Here is a 27,162-nt window from a genome sequence, read left to right as displayed (position 1 = left end):
TGTTGTCATCAATGATGGCATTAGTAATGTAATATAGTATGTAATTAGCAGTGTGTGACGCAGGTTTTCATAGTTACTATATTGCACAAGTTATAGTTACTTGAGATAGCTCTAACTGGAGAATTCAAATGGATTTGTTTATTTAAAACTGTGTTTTAACTGTGACAATATCACCAAACTCTATCATCCCTTCACCTTTGTACATTCCAGTGAATTTCTACTTTTTTGATTGTAAACTAAGATATTACAACTCCTAACTATAACTTCACTTTGACCTTTGGTCATGTCACTATATAAACGGTGCCATTTTAAGAGCAGTATACCTACTGGCTTTGTCCAAGGGTCAGAATGCCAAATAAAAAAAAAGTAGGGGTCTTGTTTGCTTTATCAAGGGTCCACACCAAGCACAAGGAGAACCTGCACTCCAGCTGTAGAGTATTTAGCTTGGAGGGCTTTAGAAAACTTGGTAAACTCTCATGGGGTCATGGATTCAATGGCCATTGGACTTCCCGTTTTTTTATTCCTGTTTTTCTATTTTTTTTATTTTGTTGGGGGCCTGTTGTGTTCCCTTTAGTCTTGCACAACAATAAAAAAATACTTAATGGCTCATTATGATGGCGGACCGAGGCACCTTTGCGCTGCTGGAGGAAAAATGGAATTTTTCGCATGCCAGCAGCGGTCCGCATGCCCGCCATATTACAATGGGCAAACATGGCCCATTTCCCATCCGCCACGGTCCGATATGAACCAGCATAAAAATGCGGTGGTGTGAGCCAATCGAGACCCACCATTGTGCGGAATGACATCCCGACCACCGTACAAATCAGGATGCCCCAAACAGCCTGTCACACCACAGAGGAGAAACCACCCAACCGGAGACGAAGGAAGCTCGACAGCTCAGCACCAAACCAGACTCCCGGTCCCCTTGACCGGGTCCCGACCGCAATGGATCCAGTTGTACTCTCCTTTCTGGTGCTGTACCTGATCCACTACCAGCAAATAATGCATAGTCACAGGCAACGCCGCAGGTACGCAATCACACAACTCCACACACAAACACAACACACAACTCCTGGGCTGATATAAGGTTCATGTCCACACCAGACACTCTGGTGGGAAAAGGAACACATCTACAAGTGTACCCACCCATGTCCTACTTTTAAGAAAATCAACCCTCCGCATCCAGGTCACCCATCATTTGCGAAATCACTGCAATCACCCGGTCATGTCACCGCAGCGGTGAAGACGCGGAAAAACCTGTGCACAATGTAGTAGGCAGGGCCCGAGCCAGGAAAACACCCTGCACAGTAGCTCAGGGGCAGGGCAACCCTCCTCCCAATGCCTACCCTTCACCCGCGTCAAGCAAACTGAGTCCAATCACAAAATGAACAATCACACTGAATATTAACAACCACTTAACTCTACACACTGCCTGTAAAGTCACCCAGCCACACCCCACACTGACAAACAGCCACATACACATACCAGATGTCAGCAGTAATGGAGGACAATAAATGTGCTAGCCAAAAGTAAGGTGGACAGTGCTGGAAAGCCATGAAGTAAGCCACAAAGCATTGTACATCACATGCAAGACAAGGATGATCACAACTCCCTTCGGCCATCAAATCAGACATGGGTGGCATGGTGAGTGCAATTAAATAAGCATGGGCGGATTTTGCGGATTTGCAATCCGCGAATTTGCGGATTTGCGTATTTGCGGATTGCGACAATACGCAAAATCCGCGAATTCTCGCGGATTTGCGTATTTTTTTTGGGGGTGTGTGTTCGCACGGGTTTCTGCAAGTTCGCGAGGGTTTTGTACAATTTCGCAAATTGCGAACTTACTTGTCGAGTCGCCAGTTTTGCAAACTTGTTGTTTCTACGTGCCCAGCCTGTTTGCAAGGCTTTCTTCATCACTGCCACCCTCTGTCACCACTGGCACTCTCTTTGGTCACCCATGCCACCCTCTGGCTCACCCATGTCACCCTCTCTGTCATCACAGCACCCTCTGGTTCACCAGTGTACATTATTGGGGCAAAGCAAAGCACTGCCATCCTCTGTCAACACTGGCACTCTGGTTCACCCATGCCACCCTCTGGCTGGCACACCCATGCCCCTCTCGGTGTCATCACAGCACCCTCTGATTGACCAGTGAGTGTACATTATTGTGGCAAAGCCAAGCACACCTGCTAAGTGCTTTAAGTTTTGCAAACAACAACACCTGCCCTGCCCCAACTGACATTAATGAAGGCTGGCACCTGCTTGTCTGCTCCCTTTCCTTTTTGTTGCAATAACAGGATGCAATGGCATACTTGTAACTATTCTGTGTCTGTCAGAGCAGGGTCACACAATAGTTGCAAGTAGGCAACCGGATTCTAGAGGGCCCCTTCAGGAAGCACTACAGAGAAATGGTTACAAATGATGAGCTCGAACTTTTGCACCTGCTCGTTGGTTTTGCTTTTGCAAAACTCGTTTTTTCGGTAATTTCGCCCTATTCGCGAGGCGCGGCGTTGTGCGAAATCGACCGTGGAAGCCGCGAACTCGTGCGAGTTACCCCAAGGTTGAGTATGGGCGCCGCCATTTTGTTTGCGTGACGTATTTCCGTTTCCGCCCGCTATGTGTAATCTCGCGCAATGAGCGCCTTGCGAATGCAAGTTCACACGAGTTCGCGAGAGAAATCGCGTGCGAACTTACTTACACGCACGTGTTCGGGCCACCATCTTGTTTTTCATTCATTCCTATGTGTCTGGGCATGGTGTTTCTATCCTCTGTATATCTCTGCCATCCTTTGCTTGTTTTAATATTTTTTTGATCTATTTAACTTTTTTTCTATCCCTCTAGTTTTCTAGATCTATATTTTTGTGTTTTAGGCTACTTTTGTTTACTTTTCAACTACTTTTTTAAACTTTTATTTCCTTCTTCCCTACTCTTATTCTTTTTCATTTTGTCTTTTTCACCTGGCCAGAACATGGTGAAGACAGCTGTCAAGCTGCCCAAGACGGGCACCGCAGCCCGTGCCCGGTTCCCGTGTGGCTGTTTGAGGGCGGAAATGGTGGTGCCCAGGGAGATCTTCAGCCCTGAGGAGGTGGGCTCACTCGTTTTTTATGTGCAGCGCCGTCTCCCCAGGACCATCGCGGCAGGCGGCAGGATCGCTGCTGGTTATACCAACAGCCAGGAGCGACGGAAGCGGTGGGGGCAGGTGTGCTGGGCCCTTTTTGACATCACGGGGGTCCAGCGCACCTACAATCAAGTGACCCACCGCTGGACCGATATCCTGGACCGGGAGCGCGACCTGCTAGACCTGCTGGGAGTGGAGGTCCCCGGGCTTGGTGAGTAGTAGTAGCAATTTTTTCATCACTCACTACTCTGTTTTTTCTCCTGCTCTGTGTGACTGTGTTATATTGCAAATGTTTGCTTTAACTTTTTTACAAAGAGCAATAATGCTGCTGATTACATTGATAGGAGAGGTAAATTAATATTTCAAAATCTTCTGTGCATTTCAGGTGCACTGTTCTCCTTCTCTGTGGCGGTGCCACTGCTTATTTGTTCATTTAATTGGGCTGAGTAATGTATGAGTGTACTTTACAGAACTGCGTAAGGCTAGACACAAAGGGGCAGATTTACAAGCCCCTTGCGCCACGTTTACGCTGCCTTACCTGACGCACAGCGACGTAAACGTGGCGCATCCCTGCGAGTCATGTACAACGAGATGCATCTAAGGAGATGCGCCACGTTAAGGCCTGGGCCTGCGCCACAATGGGTGCGTTCCCACGCAATGGGGGGGGTTGGGGGGTGGGGGGTGGCGGTCAGGCAGCTGTGCGCCTCGCAAAAGTGCCTGCGTGAAATCTACAAGATTTAACGCAGGCACTTCCGCGACGCTGCTACGTCAATTCTTTATGCCTGCTTGCTTGAAGCAGGCGTAAGGACTGATGCGGTATGTTGAGTATTGGGCAGCCCTGAGCATTGCTATAGTTGCATCGCGCCCGCGACGCGACTCTAGAGATGCGCCCCTCTTTCGTCACGAGATGCGTCACGCATCTGCCTACCCTTGCGCCAGGGTTTGCTACATTGTAATTGCGGCGCATCTGCCGTGACGCAAGGTTAGTTTTGCGTTACGCATTTGTTCTGGTGCACATCTGGAGGTGTCCAGCTCAGAACTCGTAAGTATGCCCCTAAGTGTCAGATTAGCAATTACCTGCGCATCCCTGTAAAGTGTGCGGCACGCCAATACCACCCATGGTGCGCCGTATTTACAATGCGGCACACCATGGTCCCAAAACGTCACCGAAGCGTTACGCATCGGTGCCGTAAAGGCGGCTCATTGATGGAGTTGCGTTGCAACGATGGCGCAGCTCCAGCAATGCTGCGTCAAGCCGTAAGTCTGCTTCATGCAGGCGCAGGGTTTCAGTGACGCATCATTGTCCTAAATGACTGATTGAAATTTTATATATTCCCCATAGCCACTTTTAGCATGCGTTCCTGCGCAGGAACGCCCTCCCTTGCGCTGGAACGCTCCCTTATGGCGCAGGGCTTTAGAATGGGATGCATCTCCCATATGCGTCACGTTGTTAATATACGCCACACCATGGCGCCTCTCTTGTTGTGGCGCTGCGTCACAAAAGTGACGCAAGAACGGAGCAAAAGAGCTGCAAGGGGCTTGTAAATCTGCCCCTAGAGTAGAGGCTCAGGTGCAGTCCTTCCTTTGTAGCCCTCTTTTTGACTGAAATAGTTGGTTCTTGTTCTTTCTAAATGTTTGATTTGGTTGACAAGGACATCGACAAGCAGCAATCATCAATGTTTTCTGTTCATTCTTTCATGTTGTACGTCAGGTCCGCCCAGGGGCAAGCGGACAGAAAAAGCGGATGCAGTGGCTCCAAAGGAGGAGGATGCAGGCCAGGGCGGCGAGTGCTCCTTTGCTGGCCCCAGTAAGTTTTCATTTAAATATAGAGGACCTATTTTTGTCCAAGCGTTCCTAATTTAATTTTTTCGAAATTGTGTTTAGATAGGAGCAAAATCAATAATACTACTGTTGCAGGGACAATTCTCCACAAACCGAACTATGGACACCAAAGACCAGAGTAATAATATTTCAGAGTGGCGTGTTTGGCACACCGTATAAACCTGGTAGTGTCAGCGGCACGGACTCCTCCTTGCAAAAATTGCAAAACCTTTCGCTCAGTCACTCTAGTCTGGTGGACCAAAAACCACAGAGTCTATTCAAGTTTAAAAGCTTTATTAAAAGTTTAAGTAAACACATATATTAAAATAAAGTTAGTTGGAAATGGAAAAGTGCTTGGTGCTGAGTTGATGAGTAATGGAACACATTTCTTGTGGTCGAGCCGAGCTTTCACCTGGTTTGAAGTTGATGTTGCTCTTGTCCTTAGAAGTCCAGTTTCTGTCTGTTCAGAGAAAAATGGTGTGTGTTAAAATTAAGCAAGCATTCATCAATTATGTCAAAAAAATGCAGCAAGACAACAGCCTTCCCTGGAAGGAGGGACATTTTTACTTTAGACTAGAGTAGACAGTCAATTACTTTTTCTGTTGTTTTCACATTCTTCATTCATACTTAGACCAACTACTAGTGAGTGGTGTAATCTAACATTCTTAAATCTACTTTGTAGGTGGAACATCTGGTGGCGGGGCCAGCTCGGATGTGGTAATAGTGATCGACTCCGAGTCCGAGGACCACTCTGGGGAGGAGGCGCGCAAGAGGAGTCGGATCAAGAAGTACAGACTGTGAGGAAGGAGACAGTGGTGGTGGCGGGTACAGGTAAGCTGGATCATGGTACTATCTGACTCTTAGATAGCATATGATGTGTATCTACAGAGAGTAGACGGTCACTGGATGAACTACGAACATACTATGAAATGTTTCCAGGGGGGGGTGCAACATCATCACCATCTCCTGAGTCCTACTCCTGACATGATTGATAGTGTGGTTTGTGGCCAAGGGCCGCACCGAAGGGGGCAGGGTCGGTGGGGGAGGGGGGTGTATCTAGAGCAACAAAAAAAAATATGACCATGAAATTGAAATCATGCCCCTGCAGCGGATGCCTTCGTCCACTGAGCCACCAGACCTGGCATACACATTACACACATCTTTCTTTCTCTCTCCCCCTCCCTCTCTCTCTGTCTCCCTCCCTCATCCTCCCTCCGTCACCCTCTGGCTCCCTCCCTCTCTCTCTCTCTCCTTCTGTCTTCCTCTCTCTCTGTCTCTGCCTCTATCTGTCTGTCGGTCCCAGCCTGCTGTAATTACCATATTGTAATTTGTCACTGGGCCAGCACTGGATGGACCTGCGATCCAGGGGGGGGCAATCGCGCCCTCTCTTGCCCATCCCTGCGGACGCCCATGATATTGGCCTGAATAGTTTCTTTTGTACTGCGCTGGCTAGTTGCTAGTTGTACTGTGACAAAACTTCCTGCTGAATCATTTTGTGTTAATCATATTCTTAAAGAGCATTGGTTACAGATTATGTCTTTCTTTCTTCATATAGTTGGTCATACTAAAACAAAACCAACAAGGAGTATGCTGGCTGTACTGGCCCGGCAACGGAGGCTGGATGCAACTGTTGCCCAATATCGGCGGCTGGTGGAACTGGAGGGGGACGACACGCAGTCCAGTACTTCCAATATAACATCTGCATCCTCCTCAGTGACCCCACGTTCTGCCGGTCAGCGCAGTGCTCCAGCCAAATGGAGCCGTGCTGGCAGACGCCACCGCCGAGCAGCAAAGGCTGCACCTCACAGTACTGTAAAGGCTCGCTTGCGCCGAGCAATCCGCAGAGTGTCGGACCTGGAGGCGGAGGTCCGGAAATGGAAAGAGTACCAAAATTTGGTGGAGGGCCTCCGTTTAGATCACGCCACCCTCCGGGAGCAATACGATGCCCTGGCCCTAAGGCATGATGCCCTGGAGGCCAAAGTTAACAACACCATGCATCCCTAGAGTGTCCCTTGCCCTTTTTTTTATTTTTTTATTTTCTTTCATTTTTTCTGTAAGTTACAATACAGTGAATACAGTACAGGGTTTTCTCACCATTATACATTCATATATAATATCATACAACTAAAACCAAACCAAAACACCCACAGGCTGAGCATATAAAGCAAATCAGAATAAATCATAGCCTAACATAACCCAAGGAGAAAAAGAGTTTTTATGCCTTACTATTCTTCCACTCTTCTATAGGGCGCCAGATCTTCCCCCCCAGTAATCTTGCCCTTCTGCCTTTCCTATCATAGATGGCTTTCTCCATATTATATATGTGTAACAACCTTGCCATCCATATTTGAAATGTCGGTGCAGATTTATCTTTCCAGGCTTTCGCAATAATTAATCTGAAGACTGCTGTGGCCACAAATAAAAATTCTGGGTAGGTATTATTATCGCCTATACTGATGCCTAATATTAACAGTTCATCTGTTAATTTCACTTTTAGTCCTAAAGATTTCTCCAGAAATCCCTCTGTTGCCGCTTTTAAGGTGCATAGCTGTGGGCACTGCGAAAACATATGTGTGAGATTGGCGCTCGATGAGTCGCAACGTGGACAAGTTATACCAGTGCTACCCCCCCATTGTGCAATTCTAGCTGATGTGTGATATAGTGAGAAGATGGTCTTATAATGTTGGGTTTGTAAGGTAGCTGAACAGAGTATGGTTCTTCCTAGATCTAATGAAGCTTGCATAGCATCTGGGTGGGCCCCTACTTGTTCAACCCACTTGTTGCTATATTTCTCCCTATCATCAATTTTATACTCCTGTAATTCTATATACAATTGTCTAATTGATCCCCTTAAGCCACTCCCTAAATAATCCATAATCCTACAACTTGTCATACCTACTGGACCCCCCTGTTTTAAATGAAAGTAGCTTCTAATTTGTAAGTATTTGAAGAAGTTGTTTCCAGGTATTTTAAATCTATATTGGATTTCTTGAAATAGTAGAAACCCCCCTTCCACATCCAGCAAGTCTCCTAGTTTCTTAACTCCTTTATCCTTCCAAACTTTCATTGCAGTATCCCAAAATATTTCTGTTGGCAAATCGACATTCAAGTATAGCCTCAGATATCTATTATATCTTCCTAAACCTACTTTCTTCATAATAACCCTCCAAATTTTGTATACTGCCGCCAAGGTCTTAGATCTAGTATGTTTGAAATAGGCAAAATCTACTGTATTAACCAGAGCATTCTCTGCCCTTTCCCCCATCAGTGCTTTATAAACATTCTCTATACCTGCCCCCTCCTCTTGATGAGCGCTGCCTCCTAATAGCCCTTTGGAATATTGCAATACTGCCGCCCAATAATAAAATCTGAAATCTGGTGCCCCCCATCCTCCCTTTTCCCTTGGTAATGTCAAAAATCTATAAGCTCTACGTGTCTTCCCTTGTGCCCATATTAAACCATTCAGTGTTGCTTCTATTTTGTTAAACCATATCACATCAAACAGTAGAGGGATTGCCCTAAAAAAGTATAAAAATTTGGGAAAGTAACCATTTTAATGAAGTTAATACGCCCCACTAGTGTCAAATGTAGATTATTAACCCTCTCCAAATTTCTCTTAACCTTCCCTAATAATGGTCCCATGTTTATCTCTACCAGTTTTCCTAGCTCAGCCGTCACATTGACTCCCAAATATGTTGCTTCCTGAACTACTCTTGCATCTCTAAAGGTGGAATAATTATTCTGCACTATCTGTGTTTTCCCTCTATTTATTAAATATCCTGAAAACATACCAAATTTCCTTGCCTCCTGTTCGATTTCAGCCAGTGCTTGCGCTGGTTCTGGAGTTATAATCGCCACATCATCTGCATAAGCAAATAATTTATAATCTTTCTCATGCAATGTAACAGGCATGATCTTACAGTTAGCTGTTAACCTTCTCAGGTAAGGGTCCAAATAGATGGCAAACAACAACGGGGAGGCTAGGCTGGGCACCCCTGTCTTGTCCCCCTCCCGATCTGTACCGTTTTTGAGTAGGTTTTGTTGATTCTTATCCTAGCCGTAGGTTGTCTATATAGTGCCTGAATTGCTACCATAAATCCCTTACCTATTCCTGCCCATTCCATCGCTTTCCATAAGTAAGCCCAGGAAACCCTGTCGAAGGCCTTCTCGGCGTCTAAAAAGATTGCTGCGACAGGGTCTCCAAAGGCCTCTGCTGCATCTAGGATAGTGATCATTTGCCTGGTGTGTTGGGTGGTCCCTTTACCGGGTATAAACCCATGTTGTTCCGGGGACACCATTTTCTCTATGACCTTACTCAGCCTATTAGCTAAAGCCTTGGCATATATCTTCACATCAGCATTTAGTAGAGTAATTGGCCTATATGAACCCGGTTCAGTTGATGGTTTATCCTTTTTTAAGATCACAATAATGTCCGCACCGGACCATGACTTTGGGACAATCCTACCTCCCTGTGCTAAACAGCAAATTGCCCACAGATCTTTACCTATGGCATCCCAGAAAGTTTTATAAAACTCTACAGGTATCTGATCCTGTCCTGCTGCTTTACCCGATGGAAGATTAGTTACTGCATCTCTTATCTCCTGAAATGTTAACACCTCGTCTAATTTATCCCTCTCTTCTATACTAAATTCTGTCTGTGGTCTTGGTGTTAGATAATCCATACTTTCTTCCTCAATATCTCCCGTAGTTGTAACTTGTTCGTATAGGACCTCATAAAACCTCCTGAATACCTCCTGTACATCCTCCACCTTATTTAAAATTGTCCCAGTGCTATCCCTAACCTCTTTTATCTCCCCTGCTGCTAACGTTTGTCTTGTTCTAATTGCCAGGAGGTGCCCAACCCTTTCATTGAATTCGTAGCACTTCTCTTTTTTTGCTAAGTAATTCCTAGCTAGCTTCTGTGCTAAAAAGACGCCTGTTTCTGCTTTTTGAGTTTCCAAATCGAGTAATATCGGTTCAAATGGTTCCCGCTTGCTTATTGCCTCCACTAAAGCCTCTTCCAGTGTCCAGAGGATTCTTATCTCTTCTTCCGTTTTCTCCTTCTCGCTTCTATTTCTTGCAATTGTATAGCTTAGTGTCTCCCCCCTTATACCTGCCTTGAAACTATCCCATACCACATCTGCCGAGGCTGAGTACCTGTTAATGTCCCAAAATTGTATTATCCATGCTTTCATTCTTATAATATATTCCTCATCTTTTAGCAACCCTCTTTCAAACGTCCATGTAGAGCTTATTCTTTCTTTAACTTGAGCGGTTTGAATACTTAAAACCAGGGGATTATGATCTGACACTATCCTGGGGAACCGTTCTATTCTGGAGATACCTACAAGAGAACTAGAAATGAGAAAATAGTCCAATCTTGCTATTGACTTATGTGGTGCAGAATAAAAGGTGCTGCCAGAGCCCATTGGATTCTTTTCCGCCCACATATCGCTTAAAGCATTATGACGAGCAAGGTTTTGTACTGATCTGCGTATCTTTTTCTTTCTTCCAGTATATCTCCCCCCATCCTTCTCAAGCAGACCATTTAGACCGTTAATGTTAAAGTCTCCGCAACATATCACGGGTTCTGGCCATAATGCTAGTTCTCTATCCACAAATTGAAAAACATCAGGTTCATCGTCGTTTGGGCCATACACTGAGACAATTGTATATCGTCTTGCATTTGTTTCCAGCTCAAGCATTACCCATCTCCCCTCGCTATCCTCCTTTTTCTTTTTAACTTTTGTGCAGCCTTTCCTTGCCAACACTGCAACTCCCTTACATCTTTCTACCTGACCTGTATAGGTGAGAACATCAAAACCCAATTGCTCCAACAGGTACTTCTCTTTAACAGCTACATGCGTTTCCTGAAGACAGACTACATCAATTCTCCAAAAACGCAGTAGTGCCCCCAGTTTTTGTCTTTTTTCCCTGTTATTTAGACCACATATATTCAACGTAATTATCCTAGTTTCCATCTATCATTTTTTTCCTTTTTCCAACTTTTCCAGTGCTCATGCCCATGCCCATTACTTCCAACATTTCCTCCCAACATAATGATTTTTGCCAACCTGTACTGTATTATTATTCCAACCAACAAGCGTGCCCCCCCCCCACCTCCCTCCCCTTCTGTAACCCCCCTCCCCAGCTGCTGCCCCACCCCCCCTATGACAGGCAAATAGGTCACTCCTGACCTATGCGTGTCCACTGTGCATTGCAGCGTCGCCCCCCTCTCCTCCCCTACCAACACAAAAAAAACCTACTCCTGATAAATCCTATTCCCCCGGCCTTTACATGGCTTCTCCATTTTTCTCTTTACCGCTCTTTACATTTTTATCTTCTTTTAATCTTCTTTTCATCTCCTTTATCTTTTTTTTCCCTTTTTTCCCCGCCCCCCTCTATGCTAGTACATCCCCTTGATACTATCTTCTAGCTCCCCCTTTTTCCTTTATCTCTTTTAGCTCTTCTAGATATTCTCCAGCTTTAATCTCTGAGAAGAACATTCTGACTCTACCACCAACGATGACTTTTAGTTTTGCCGGGAACATTAAATATGCCTCGGCGTCTTGGCTCTGAAATGCTGATATTAATTGTCTGAGCCTCCACCGCCTCTCCACTGTGACATGGCAAAAGTCAGGTCTTGCAAAGAATGTTGTTCCATCCACCGTCTTCTTAGAGTCAGGTCTGGCTTTATCCATCAGCTCTTGTCTCGCCAGGAAATTACCAAAAAATACTAGCATCGCTCTTGGAAGTACACCATCGCCTCTTTTTTTCCCCCTTGTCGTGAGCGGAAACCTGTGTGCCCTCTGCACCTCTTGTTCCCATTGCCATGGTGCCTCTGGGAAGGCACCCTTTAACAATTTAATGACGAAGCCTCTGGGGTCTTGCCCCTCTGCCCCTTCCTCTATTCCAAGGAGTCTGGCATTATTGCGCCTCTGGCGATTCTCCAAATCCTCCACCTTCCATTGTAGGTCCTCCATTATCTTCGACTGCTCTTCTCTGCTTGCCTGCCAGTCCGTCACTTCCTCCTCTATCCTGCCAGTCCTTTCTTCAACTTCGGTGACTCTTTCATCCACTTCCTCACATTTTTTATTTATTCTCCTGATAGAAGCTTGGATTTTTTTGGTGTCATGCCTAGCTCTTCTACTCTCCGTTCTAGCTTCCATTTGAATTTGCTTTAGAGTTGCAAATATCATGTCTAGTTTCCCGGCCTCAGTTTGGGTGTCTTGCACATCTTCTTTGTAGAGATTCGAGGTAGCGGAGTAGTCCCAGATCAGCTTTTTATGAGTGCTCTTATGCAAGCTTGTAGGAGAGCCTGTTTTCCTGCCTGTCAACTTGCGTTTTTTTTGTGTACCTTTCCCTTTAGAGCCCCCTGTGTTTCCGGAACTAGAGCACGAGTCTCCTGAATCCCTCTCATCCCTCTCATCTTCACTGCTGGTTATGGTAGAGTCTGACTCTTCGGGGACTGAGAAAAATCTATCCCCCTCAGCTCCCTCCGCACTCTCTGCACCCTCTGTGTAATCAATGTCAAGCTGTTCCTTTTGCCCTTGCCGTGTTCTAGGACTAGTAACGAAATCTTTATGTACATTATTCCCAGCTTGTACTTGTTTTTCTAAGATTCCAGCCTCCACCTCCCGTAGCGCTTCTAGCAAAGGGTCTGTGCTCAGTGACTCTGTTATTTCAGCCCCATCCGCAGCTCTCACCTCATTCTCCACGTCGGTATGCTCAGCCTCCCCTCCGGCGGTAATTGACTCGCTTGCTGCTTGCTGCTCCACGGAAAGCGTGAGCTCTGTACGTGCAGTTTGTGCTGGTTGCCTAGTAACGCTTTTGCTTGCGTCCTCGAGGACGCCGTTTCCCAAGTCGGCTGCCGGAGAGTTTTCTGTGACCATGGCTGCCGCTGTGCCTTCTATTGGAGCCGCCGGGGGTACTTTGCTGCTGAAGATCTCTAACACTGAAGGCTGACGGAAGGTGAGGTCGCCTTTCTTTTTCTCCGTAGTGAGTTTTCCCGCTTGACTGGCTTGACTTGATTGATTGCTATTACCACCGCTGCGAGTGTCAGCACTCGGTTTAATCTCCTTGTCTCTGTCTTTCTCGGCGGCTCTTTCACTCTTCTCAATTTTCCGTTGCTGAGCCTTGGAAGCCATCGAGATCGTGGGTGTAGAGCGTTTGTTGGGGGGGGGGGCATTTTAGTTTTAGGAATAGTACCAGTTCTTCCTGGATCTTTTTGACATGTCTCTTTAGCTGGTCCGAAGCTTGAAGTCTGCTTGTCTTTTGCACGATTTGCCATCTCAGTCCCAATAGCCTTTCGTAACTCCCAAAGTAATGATTTCAGTTGAAATAGACCTTGTTTCAGGCTATGATATATGCCGCTTTGTCCCTCGAGTTTCAACCAGCAAAACCTCCGTTGCATACTGCCTCACTATAGCCGATCAGGTGCCTGGACCATCCATAGGTCGGAGAGGGGTCTAGATGCGACTTGCACCTACAATGCTACAGCGGCCATCTTGCCTCCGGCAATGTCCCCTTGCCCTTTTTTTAGTGACTTTTGGGGGGTGGGAATTGGGAGTTGGGTTTTTTGGGGACTTTTGATGGACTATTTATTTGTTGGGGTTAGGGAGGGTCTTGTGGGAGATTATTTTGTTAGGGATATAAAAATATACTTTTTCAAACTTTATCTGAGCATATCTTTTTTTTTACTACTTTTGAGCCTGGTGGGTGGTGGTTTTGCAGTAAGTTCGTTTTACTGAACACTGTCATCGTGTTGGTTCACGTGTAATTGGCCAAATGTTTTCCAAAGTAAATGCCTGTCACAGAGTTTGTTAATTGAAGAGTCCTAGGACTTTACTACTAGTACCACTGTCACTCTCTCGCCTCTCCTAATACTCCATTATACTACCTCCCATCCAAATGCTTATCTTACCGGTAATTTGTGTTTGAGGGCTGGCTCCACTTGGAATTCACAGTGTCCTAAAGCGTTCTGCAGCAGGGCCCCAACTGGAGTTTCCCGGCGTGGATTTTCTGCAAAACAAAAGCAATCAACATTAGAAATATGGCAGCGGTGCTCACAGACCCCAAAATCCTAGAAGCCCCACAGACAGCACCCCTAAGACAGGCAAGCGAGCAATAATAATGCCTAAACGTTCACGTGTAATTGGCCAAATGTTTTCCAAAGTAAATGCCTGTCACAGAGTTTGTTAATTGAAGAGTCCTAGGACTTTACTACTAGTACCACTGTCACTCTCTCGCCTCTCCTAATACTCCATTATACTACCTCCCATCCAAACGCTTATCTTACCTGTAATTTGTGTTTGAGGGCTGGCTCCACTTGGAATTCACATTGTCCTAAAGCGTTCTGCAGCAGGGCCCCAACTGGAGTTTCCCGGCGTGGATTTTCTGCAAAACAAAAGCAATCAACATTAGAAATATGGCAGCGGTGCTCACAAACCCCAAAATCCTAGAAGCCCCACAGACAGCACCCCTAAGACAGGCAAGCGAGCAATAATAACGCCTAAACGTTCACGTGTAATAGGCCAAATGTTTTCCAAAGTAAATGCCTAACCAATTTCATCCCTTAATAGACCTTGCCAGCAATGGCCCAGCCAAGACCCGTAAACCCAAACGCAAAAAAGTCACACTTAGCAAAATGTATTTAAATGAGGACTCACTACTTCCAGACAGTCCCTCTTTAGGGGACTCGTCAACGTAAGTTTCTTCATTGTGCAGATTCCAGGCATCAGCATTACGGGAAATGGATAGGGTGAGTCTGGAGGAGGAGGATAGACGACCAGGACTGAGTTCTTGTCAACTAACTGTTGTGAACCTGAGGAATGCTGCGGCATCAAAATCAAGACAGTTCTGCTGATGGGCTTGTTGTTTGATTGGTTGATTACAGTTTTGTTGTGAATGTGATGAAGCACTTGCTAAAAAAAGAAAGACAGACACACAGGAATAAAAGTGAATAAGGACTAATGTTAAAGTTAATGAATCATTGACTCATTTTCAGAACTCGCTGTCAGGGAAGCAGAGCTCGTCCTCAAACTCTGCAAATTGAGTCGGTAGTACTTCTGGTAACTGAGGAGAACTTTCCTCAGGTAGGTCGGTGTCCTCTTCTTCCTGCGTGCATTCTCGTACTTTGTAATCTGGTGGTCTGAAGTGCTGGTTCATCTTTATCATGGTGAGCCGCTCCACATTTGCGGGCAAGAGGCGGGACCTTTTGCAAGTCACAATGCCACCAGCAGAACTAAAAACACGTTCTGAAGACACGCTTGCGAGTGGGCAAGACAAGTAATTGATAGCCAGGTTGGTGAGCTCTCGCCATATGTTTCTTTTCCCATGCCAATACGCCAATGGGTCCTCAGTAATATTGACCGCTGTGGAGTCATCCAAATAGGCCTGCACCATTGAAAGAATGTCCTCCCGGATTCCTGTACTTTGCACTTCTGTGTCCTTTCTGGGACAAGGAAACCCTAGCTCACTTAGCCAATCCGCTTCAGACATATCGCCTGGGCCTGGTGCAGATGATACGGTTGCTGGTGTGGTTAACGGCTCAGAGGAAAAGTCACTCACTTCTGCCACAGGCACAGATGCAGAAGTGTTTTTTTGGGACGCCTGATGGCCTGCTGATTCACTAGTAGTACTGTCTTCTCCTACAGTTTCCTTCCGCTCTCTTTCAAAACGAATGGCTGACTGAGCTAGCCAACCTTTGTACTCTGTAACATCTGATGTTTCAAAAGGAATTATTACTTTGCCAAACAATGGCTTTTTGTAACGTGGATCCAGAATAGTAGCACAAATGTAGTGCTGTTGTTTCTTGATATTTACAAGCCGTTTATTGCTAACTAGGCGATGTAATAATCTCTGCGCCAACTCATATGCTTCATTCTTTCCAGCATCTTTTAATTCTGAAGACACCATCTTGACTTGGTGCTCGAGCTTCAGCAACAATGGGATAGCTTTGCTCAAAGAACAGTCCTCCCTGCTGACGTCACGCGTGAAGACCTCAAAAGGACGAAGCATGTCTGTCAGGCTTTTAACTAGCTGCCATTGCTCCACAGCTAGCATAATTTCTGTCGTATCACCACCCAGGTTGTAGAAATACTCATTGACTACTGGAAACAGCTCATGCAGACGCTCAAGCATGTAGAAGGTTGAGTTCCAACGTGTTGCCACCTCCTGGATAAGTGCTTTCACTGGCATTCTACGTACATTTTGCTGGTGCCTCAGCTCCTTCCGGGCCTTAAAAGAATGGTTGAAGTGTGTGCATATTCTTCTGCAGATGGTCAGTATTTGGTCGACTGCAAGTTCTTTTTTCAAGAACTTTTGCACGACAAGGTTCATACAGTGCGCCAAACACGGCACTCTGAAATAGTAACCGTTCTCCATGGCCTTAACTACATTGCTGCCATTATCAGTAGAAACATAACCAACCTTGCAATTTCTTGGGGGCAGCCATTGCGAGACCTTTTTGTTAAAGTCATCCAAATGTTGACTGCAGTATGACTTTTCTCCATGCCAAACATGGCTAATGTTGCATGTTTACGAGCACCCTTAAAAATCTCGACCAAGTCACCACCTGCATTTATCTGTTGTGCAACCCCTGAAAAAGAGACCCAGTGTGCAGTGATGCACATGTAATCAAGGGCTTGGCAACTGGTCCACATGTCTGTTGTCAGGTGTATAGTGTGAACAGCACTCTTCTGCAAAGCTGCCCCAACCAACTCAAGCACCTCTTTATGTAGTGCTGGAACAGCAACCCTGGCAAAATAGAACCGGCTAGGAACCTTCCATTTAGGGGCCAGTGTTGCCACGAGTTCAAGAAAACCCACATTTTCGACAAACGAAAAAGGGAGAAGGTCCACCGCTAGCATTTTAGCCAGCTTAGTGTTATACAGGCGTACAGTTGGGTGGTTGCGTTGAAATTGCGCATTTGAGGAGAACATGGCTGAAATGATGCGCTGGACAAATTTACTGGATGATGCTGATGCCTTCTTCGACCCACTTCTGCTCAGTGTTGACATTTTCCGCATTGGTGTGTCTCCCAGACTCTCAGTGTGCCTCCTATGTGTTCCGGAGGGTGTGGTGCTGCCAGGGGTACTGGGTGCAACCGGACAAATGTCTGACGCTTTGTAGTGTAGCTCCTATTTTCCCAATAGGCTCTGCGCATTGGAATAATACCTACAGCAGTAAAGGCCTAGACCAGACGTTAACTAGGTCTACTACTGTCGATACTAGACTTAATTTTTGGGTTTGCCAGCGTAGCTCAGAGTTCGCTAGAAACTTTCTCGAATGTTCAGGAAAGAATTAACTCTACTGATTAGACAAGAAGGGATTTAGTTTCTGACAACCATAGAACATGACAACTTTGCTCTCCCCTAATCAAGAGTCAATCTCGAGAGTCGTGTGAGCACAAGGCAATTATTTTACTCAGTCAGTACGTGCATTCTTAGTCTCATCAGATTGTAGAGAAAAGGAAGAGACGGGCGTGTTCAATAAAAAGATGTTATTTATTGATCAGTCTCTTTTCTCGTACAAGAGAAATGGATCGATATTATTGCAATACTTATAGTTAAGTAAAGTGCATACATTAAAAGCAATAGTATAAAATAATACTGTAAAAACATTGATATGGTTTCTGAGCCATATGATGTTTAAAATGATTAAAATATATTTACATACACATATACATTTGACTAAACGTACTCAACTGGTGTTTCTAAATACGCCTACCCCGTGTACCTGACCTAAGTCTAATGCGTGGGCGGGAATAGAAAGTTACAGTTTAAGTTAAGTTTGTTTTTGCCAAGTGAATAACTAAAGAATTCTCTGTGAGGGGTTATTCAGTTCTGTACCTGGAAGTTAGGATGAATGAGGAATGGTATCTCTTTCTCTGCTCTCGATATTCCAGGCTGCCTGCGAGGGCTGCCCAGAAACGCCGGTGCTGGGTCTCTCGGCTTGAGATAGCAGCGCGTCTCTCAGCGCGTCAGGAAGGCGGGGCTGCGCCAGCGGGGTCTGCTTCTGCTCTCGGCTTCGGCAAGTATGGCTGCTCCGTCTTGTCACCACGCGTGTGTTTGCATAGGGCAAGATCGGCAATATTTATACCTTAAAGGTGCCGAGATTGACGTAAGGATGGACATAGATACGTCAATAAAGATGTCATACGACTTGCTCGTTAGCACATTCTTTTACTGAAGTTCTCTGTGAAATCAAAACAATGGCCGCACGGATTTTCCAGGTTGTCATAGGTTTGATTTGTTATGAGAACGTCGTATGCCTTATCAGGGGCTGGAGGAATGTCGCTTGTCTAATTAGATCTCAAGCGTTATGACCTAATCAGATAACACGTTCCTGTGCCGTAGTGTGACTGCGTCAGATAACGGTATCTGCATCATGGGGGCTTTTCTTGCCTCATGGGCTGACTGTTAGTTAACTTGATAGTTAGTTTAACCAGAATAGGGTCAGGAATAGGGGGATCGATTCAGAACCTATAGGAATACATGACACCCACTCCACGCTAACTATGGTCATATTTACTAATCTATGCATAGTATAACATAGTACAACATAGTATAGAGTATAGTGTATACCTTACCACCCCAAAATACATAAATGCATTTTGAAATTTTCAAATATACTGAAAAATTGCAGTCATATATATTGTACGCACTTAAGCTATGAATTAAATGCAAAAGTAAACACGCATTTGTATGCATTATTGCTTATTTGGTATATGAGTAATACACATGAAATGGCTCTTAATATGGCTATACAGAAAGGAAGTTCGAGACCATTTCATCACATAATAAAATATTTGTGAACATCCCAGCGGGCAACTAAAGTTTATAAAGTATCTAAAAATAGAAATCTTAGTTCTCTAGGAATAGTTTCTTACTTTAAGCAGAAGATAAGTGTCCCGAAAAATTTGTGAAAAATAATTTGGGGCTGCTAAAAATTGTTGTCCGTGAACTGGTGGGAAGAATTGTTCATGTGACTTTATTTTTAAAGTTGAAGGCCGAATTCAGGGAACGCCGTGTGCGAGCTTGCTCAAAAGTCTCTATTTCTGTTCCGGAGAGAACATCATATCATTAAGGCTTTCGAAAAAACTGTCAACAGCTTCATGGGAAAGTTCCACTAAGTCGGAAATAGGGGTAACCATGCATTCGTGCTCATGATTGTCTGCATTGACATTCTGATTCGCATTGCTGACAGAAGGTCGTACCTGTTCAATGCTGCTTTCATCTTGAACTTCACTACTCTTCAATCGCAGTGGTGAAGATTCCAGGAATGCCGTCATCAGGATTGGCAGCCTTTGAGGGCAGCACAAAGCGTGAACCTTGGTAGGAACCAACAGTGTATCTGCATCCACTGGCGCATCCGATTGTAGCGTCAGACAGGTGTCTAACACGCATTCTTCTCCGCATAGCAGACATCTCAATACAGGTAAAACACATCTTTGCCACATTGGTCGAAATGATAGAAACCAAGTCATGTTCAGGTCTCTAAGCCGGGATAGTCCCAGGATTTTTGATATCCGGTCCCGGTATCCAATGGCTAGGATCGTTTCTTCCATTGTCGCGAGAGTTTGATCTGTGACATGGGTTGCCATAACGAAAAATAAGGACTAAGAATAGGATTCCTGCAATTAGTCCCAGGATCAGGGGAAGTCCGCCAAAAATCGAATGGACGAAATCTGGAAAAATACCCAGTATGGCTTTGAATGGTGTTAATGCCATCGAAAATACTGTCTTAAATACCTATGAGACCCCAGTGGTATCAGAAATATTTAAGATTTCGCTCAGGATTTCCGCGAAATGTACGGAGGAATTAGTTGATAATAATGTATGTATCTCTGCAGTCGTCCTTGCGACTTGTAGATCATACGTTTCTTTTGATGACGTGAGCCTTGTAGGCGTCTGAAGAAGCACTGTTTTCATTCTGCTTAAAGTATCTATTCGAATAGAAGTAATTTTCAAACTGGGCCATGCCCTTGCCTCCCTGTCTGGAAAGGAGCTGGGGAATAAAGAGCGTCCACAGCACTTGACCTTCGCCGTCGTAGTGACTAGATAAGGAGTCCCGGGCATAAGACTACAACATCTGCGGTCTACAATAAGAATGTAACTCCCATTATAGAGTCTTTGAAAGAATGGTTCTATTTCAGTTGCAGGTGCGCCTTGCTGGTGACATGAAAGGTTGTATGAATTTCCTTCACAGGCTCCGTGCAAACTAATACCGTTACACAGAAGCGTGCCGCTTAGTGACATAGCACAATTGTTGCCACTAAGAAACACTTTCTGTCCTTTATTACTGACACATGCATGTGAATAGGGCAGGTTCCAAGTTGTTTTAAGGTACCCCTTTCCCAATTTCTCGTACATGCCAGCCTGTATATATTTTTGGCAGTATTGAAACCTGAAGGTTGAGATTGGAATATTTATGATTCCGTGTATTATCCATTCACTGACAGGTCGTTCTGACATTGTCATTGGTAATCTTTCTAGTTTTTCAATGCTCAAGATTGTATAATCAGCACCCTTTTGCGCCATACCGATTTGTCTATCAGTAAGGTTAAAGATTTGGAATAGTGACGTTGTGTTGATTAAACGCCAAGGCACATAGCCTGAACGCAGATTTTGTAACGTCCAGCCAAGCTGTACAATAGAACGCAATTGTGACTGACCATGTTGTAATAATAGTAAGTCTTGCGATAATATATCGATTGCTGAAGACACAATGCTGTCCAATGAAAAAATTCTGGAGGACAGAGTCATTAACCCATTGTCCACTACAGAAAGGGATTTTTCCAAATTAATACGGTCAATTTCCCGTATTCTTTCTGCTGTCTCAATTTGAGTAACCTTCCAGGCCTCATTGTATGCTGCATATACAGAGGCTGCTATGAAACGCTTTTGACGCTGTTTGCGCGGTCCCATTATGAAATCACGCAAGTCAGCACCATCAGTAAGTAAAGTTAGGTGTTGCTTAATTTCAGGCAGTGTGGAAGTTTGTAGCCACTGAAAGGCATAATTTGCCCACACTGTAGGTTGTTATTATCCCTGGGTGATGTCTTTGGGGATATCTAGGGTCTGGCCTGGTCATTTTGAAACCCTGTGTTTTATTCAGGAATCTATCTTGACAGTTATTTGTATCTGTGGGCCAGATCAACCATTGTTTCCAATCAGGATGTGTTCTGTTTTGGTTTAATATATGGTTTACGTCTATTTCTTCATCTGTATCAGAGTTATTGCTAAACATTGTTGGCTTTGGAATAGACGGTTTATTTAAATCTTTGATTTTGGCTAAGCCAAGACAGGTGGTTTGTTGAACAGTGTCATTTAAAAATATCATTTGTTCTGGGATCATGCAGGCTCTAAACAAAGCTTCTATACCCTGTACTTGCCAATCTTTTGTACCCCAAACACTTTTCAAATCAACATTTTTGTCCCAATAATCAAATCCAAAAGTATTCATTTTTTCAAAGAATGAATCTGAATATATCAATTTTGTGTTGGTTATCATGGTTTTCATCCCTGTCTTGTTTGACAATTTAAAATAAAATGTTTCAGCATTACTTATGTTAAAACCTGAAAAATATGAATATTTGTCATATACGGTTCTAGAGCTTCCTTTTGGAGGTGTAGCACAATGTTCCCATTGATTATAATTTAAAACATTTCTGGGTTGTGCAGATTTATGTAAAAAATGGTTACCATAATGGTTATAGCAATACATACTATCATAATTTGTAGAACCTTGCAAATAATCATGTTTTGTAAATTTAGCAGACATTACTAGATCAGACATCATGTTGTTAATACTTTCGAAGTCCCAATCATCAGCAAATGAGTTTGGTTTTGCAAAGTCACTCAAGGAGATCTTGATTTGGTGTGGATATTTCAGGATCTCGACCGGACCATAAATTTCATAGTCAGTGTTGTCCCAGGCTACCCCACCAGGTATCGGATTGGCTGTGAAGTTGGCTGAAGAAAGTTCTGAAGAAAGTTCTCTTTTCTCGACGTGTGAAGATGTGTGTGGTTTGAGGATCAAGTTGATGTTCTGACTTGCTGTGTTTTTTTTAGCATATTTTCCCTCAATGAAGCGTCCCAAAGTAAATACCATGATGAGCCAAAGTATGAGGATAAATGCACCAAAACCCACCCAAAATTCAATCCATGGAGAAACCAGATATGTTTCTTTCAGTTGGTTCAAAAGTTCCTTCGCTTTGTCTTTAAAGGATTTTGATGATGGCTGTGTCTTTGATTCACTGAAGCCGTTAGAGGAATCATCGAAGTTGATGAAGTAACCGGATGCAGTTCTGTCAATTGTTCCAATTGGTTCAGGATTTTTGTTTTTTGCATTTTCACTTGGTACTTCATTGTAGATTGGTGTGTCTCTGCTAAATGTCTTTATTTGGGTTTTCAGAGGTCTGAGTTCTATTGCATTGTTGCATAGTCCTTCTTGTTCTTCTGCAGGCGTTTCGAATGTGATGAGCCTTTTTGATAGGACCTCTGTGCTGGTAGCAAACCTTGGTGTTCTGCTACTTATTGGGAGTCCACTTGGCCTACTGTTTGTTATCGGCCACATGTTGTGGTTTTACCAGGTCGATGGATACAACTCGGTTCTCCTTTTTACCAGCAAGTGGCGGTAGTACAACTGATCTTGTCCCGTTGACGGACAAGACAGGAACTGCTTTTCTGTAAGAAGGCCCAAATTCCTTCTTTACCGCGATCTTCTCCCTGACTAGATCCCCGACTTTTGGAATCCAGACAGGTCTTGCTGGGACAGGTGGTGATTCTTCAGTGGTCGTTGGCTGTTGTTTCAAGTGTATGTTGCCCAGGTCTTTTCTTGTTTTGTTTAAGTCCTGTAAAATAGCCAAACGGTCTTTGACATCAAAGGTTTTTTCTTTCACCACTGAAGTCTGACTATCAAGGTCAGAGATAATCATCCTAGTTCCAAATAATAATTCGTACGGACTGAATCCCTTCAGAGAATTTCTTGGCAAGTTATTTAGACTACGTTGGACACTTATTAGATGTTTGACCCACCCAGTTCCCGAACCTAATATCCTTTCCATTATAGATTGCTTTCTGCCTTGGTTTTTTCTTTACACCATCCCGTACCCTCAGGAAGGAAGTGAGAAGATTCCCGCTGGACTGTGCTCATTTGGCCATGTTTCCCCCCAGGCTGGTATGCCTGAATGAAAACAATGGTCAAACGTAACATGCTCTTAGCGTATATGCCATTTAGACTCGCAAATCTTGTATAATAGTCCGGACGTCAGCCGAGTGCTGGTGATCTACATTATAAGTGGAAACTAGCCTGTATATGTTAATCGCAAGCCATTCTTTTTGCTGGTAATATTATCTGCCTTGATACGACGAGGTATTAAACTGTTTCTCTCCCCACTGCGATCTCTGTTGCAGTTTGGGCAGTTTTTTACAAACATGGTGTAGTGCAGGCTCATGCCTGGCCACCAGTACCGTGATTGTAATTCTTCCAGAGAATCTTTTAATTTAAGGTGTCTGAGACCCTCGCCCAGGTGTGCGTCTGCGATTAACAAGCTTCTCCTGTCCATGTTTGGAATCACTCTATCCCCCACTCCAGGGATTCGAGCAAAAGGGACGGAGTTCGCATCGATTATGTATGTATAATTGAGTGGATAGTTGATCGGTAACGCTGAGCAGTCGCCTTTTGATGACGTTTTCACCGCCAGCATTGTTTCACCGTCAATGTATTTTAATGTACGCTTTTTTCGATCTACGGGAGCCGGTTTAGTGGCTGCCGCTGCGGCTGCTTCAGCCAATGAATTCCCCACAACGTGAACGCCATCACGCTGATGACTCAGTGAGTGTGTCACGTGAGTCTTTGGTAGTTCTTTTCGTAAAAGAGCTATTTGTTCCCAGAGCAGTTTCTGCTTTATTGGTGCATCTGTGTCATCTTTGTAACCGTTCTGAATCCATGTCTGCAAATCCTTGTTATATGCTTTGACGCAGTAATATGAATCTGACACTATAAGTGTCGGGAATTCGCGATCCGCATTATCTAGCGCCATTTTCAAAGCTATTATTTCAGTTTGTAGTTCTGAATTAGTTTCTACTGAGTGTGATTTTGTTAATAGAGGTCTTAGTTTACCTCCGCGCCACACTTCTTTTGTAATCTCACATGTGGGGTTGTATGCATGTTCTCCCCAAACGGAGGGTTGAGCATGTCCGTCTGTATAGATTACACAGGCGTAATGTCGTAGAGGCAGAATGTCGATTGGCAGAGGATACGTCTTTTCATATTTTAGATTTTTTAATTCTTCTAGTTCTGGATCAAAGTAGTAGTATACTTTGTCCGTTGTGATTGAATTCACCCATTGTATCCATTCCGGATTCAATGTTGTTGTTGGTAAATTACAAGGTGTTGTTAGTGCCTCAAAGGCTGATTCTGCTGTTCTGACTGTGATATGTCTACCGTCAGCTATGTCTTTTTCTCTAGCTATTGCGGTTTGAACTGCACGAATGATTTTTTCTGTATTACTGAATTTCTGTTCAGCTTCTGTGTACAAGTGTGATTTAAATGCAATTGGTACCTTTTCTCCTTCATTAGAAGTCAGGTATGTGAATCCGCATCTCCCTGGGATGACTCGAATCACAAGATTGCGTGTGTTATCACGTGTTTCTAATTTTGTTTTAATTAGCATGTCTGTTTGTAAGGATCTCAAAATTTCTGTGTGTGTTTGAGTCCAACTGGATCTTTTAAAGTCTGGTTTAATTAGATCATAAAGGGGTTTGACCCTTTCTGCGTAATTTGCAATGTATGTTCTTCCGAAATTTAGGAAGCCTAGAATTGACTGTAGGTTTTTTAGTGTTTTGGGAGCTTGGATTACGGCACATTTCTCTAGGAAATTGTCTGCCAGGCTTTTGCCTTCACTTGATAACTCATATCCTAAGAATAGGACCGTCAGATGGGCAATTCTGGACTTTTTAAAGTTGAATTTGTAACCCTCTGCTGCGAACCCAAGTATTATGGTGTTCACTCTTTTCAAGTGAGTCTCCAAGTCATCATCTGTTAAGTAAATGTCATCGACATAAGATAATGCTTCATCATCATATAGTTGTAGTAATACTGTTACTCTCGCTGAGAATACCCCCGGGCTGTTCTTGTACCCCTGGGCTAACCGACAGAATTGTTTTTGAGTGCCATTTACTGAGAATGCAGTTAAATATCTGCTCTCTGGTGCTATGTTTTGACAAAAGAATCCATTGGAGATGTCCAAGGTTGTTTTGTATTTTTTGCGCACTATGTTATTCATTAGTGCAGCACTGTGTGAGTTTTGCACTGCAAAGGTTTTGCAACATGTGTTAAGATGTCGGTAATCCAAAACTAGACGATATGAATTGTCTGGTTTGGAGACCGGAAACAAAGGATTGTTCATTTGTGAGGTGCAAGTTTCAATCACCCCCTGGTATTCTAGCTGATCTAGTATTTCATTTACTTGTTTTTTAGCTTCTTGCTTAATTGGGTACTGCCTTTGTGCAGTAGGTTGTGATTTTAACTGGATTTTGTGAGGAGGAGAATCCTCATCCCATCCTACATGATTTTTATATAAAGCAGGTGCTAAGGCCACTGCCCACTTTCTAGCTAGTGTGTATTTTTTATGAATCGGGATTTGATTCGAGAAGGCAGGCATAATTACTTCTTTGCCATGAGGGCACTCCCTGACAAACTCTGGTGGCCAGTCTTTTTCAGCTAGAAGGATATCATAGCCCTTGGAGAGATTATCCCAAAATAGTCCCCTTATTTTCCTAGTCTTATCTCCCTCTATACGTAATGTTATCTCGTATATCTTGTGGGGCTTGCTAACTCTGGTGTCTGCAGTTTCCACTTGAAGGTATTCATTCGTGTCCACTGTCTCCAGATGATTCATAAGGACTTTGCGAGCTGTGCTCACCTCTGCTGCGCTGTCTAGCATTGTCTGAGCCCATTCTCCGTTTTTCAGTTGTGTCCTCAGTATTCTCGGCATTTTTAACTACCTTGATACTGGCTACCTTCTTTTTTGGAAATTGTAATTTCTTTTTTAGCTGAGCAGGTTCCTTGTCTTTGGACTTGGCGTGCTCTTCTGATCGTCCTCTTCTTTCCGATTTCTGCGAGGAAGTCTGAAAAGATTGAGAGGGACGTGTATCAATGTCTTGATATCTATCAGGTTTTTTAATATTATCCCTATTTCTAAGGTTATATCTATTCCCAGAGGGGTCACTCTGCGGTGACCTCTGTCTTTGGTTTGGAGATTTCTCTCTTCGTCTGGGAGACCTCCCTCGGGACTGGAATTTCTTTTCTTTAGGATTGGATTGTTTGTTTCCATCCCAGTTCTTTTTTGGTGAATTATTATTAAAAAATATTTTTTCTGGACTTGTAGTCAGTTGCGGTTTTACTGGTATTCCACCTAGACTATCTCTGCCTAGTTCTTCATAGGATTTTTCTATGATTCTGGCAATTTCAGTTGGTTGGTCTGCTATATCTGTCTCTTTTAACCTCTGGCGGATCGCCACGTTTGCTGCCTCACCTTTTATGTTGGCTAATAATATAGCCGAGACCTGCTTGAAGTCTTTTAGTAATTTCATACCAAGAGTTAAAGCAGGTTCTGGACCGTATTCATCATGAATTTGTTTTAGCACATCTGGTATTACCGAAATGGATGGAACACCGTGCGTTTTTGTGTAGATTGAAGCAAAGACTGTACCCCAAGTGTCACAGTCCTCAATGTGTGGTGCGATTCCCATTGGGAGACATATAGTCAGAATCCTGTGTTTTTCCAGCGGGGTGGTGTCAGGAAACACCGCCTCTATTTGGGTGATTTTCTGTGCCAACCAGAATGGTATCTGTTCCCGTTTAGCTGGAACTTTACCTAGGCAGGATTGGATGTTTTGTGGTGTAATTGTATTTGTGTTCCCCTGGTGAGGGGTCAGCTGTGGAAGTTTAATCGCTGGCTGAATTGTTGAAGTCCGCATTACATACTGGACTAATTGTCTATGAATTTTTAGTAATTGTTTTAGCTGTATTAACAGCTCAGCTGCAGGCATCCTATCGATGTCTGGATGTGGTGTGTATCCGGCTAAGACCGGCCACGTTGCTCCTGGTCTACCTAAAGGACCGAGCCTTGTAATGTGATTGTTATGTATTAGGGCGCCATCAAATAAGAGCAAATGCTCTTGGAATTTGAGTGGTACTTCCACCTCCTCGAA

This window comes from Lissotriton helveticus, chromosome 1_1, assembly GCF_964261635.1.
Source record: "Lissotriton helveticus chromosome 1_1, aLisHel1.1, whole genome shotgun sequence".
In the NCBI taxonomy this organism is placed as follows: domain Eukaryota; kingdom Metazoa; phylum Chordata; class Amphibia; order Caudata; family Salamandridae; genus Lissotriton; species Lissotriton helveticus.
The sequence above is the reverse complement of the archived record's forward strand: the minus strand, read 5'-3'. Positions refer to the sequence as shown.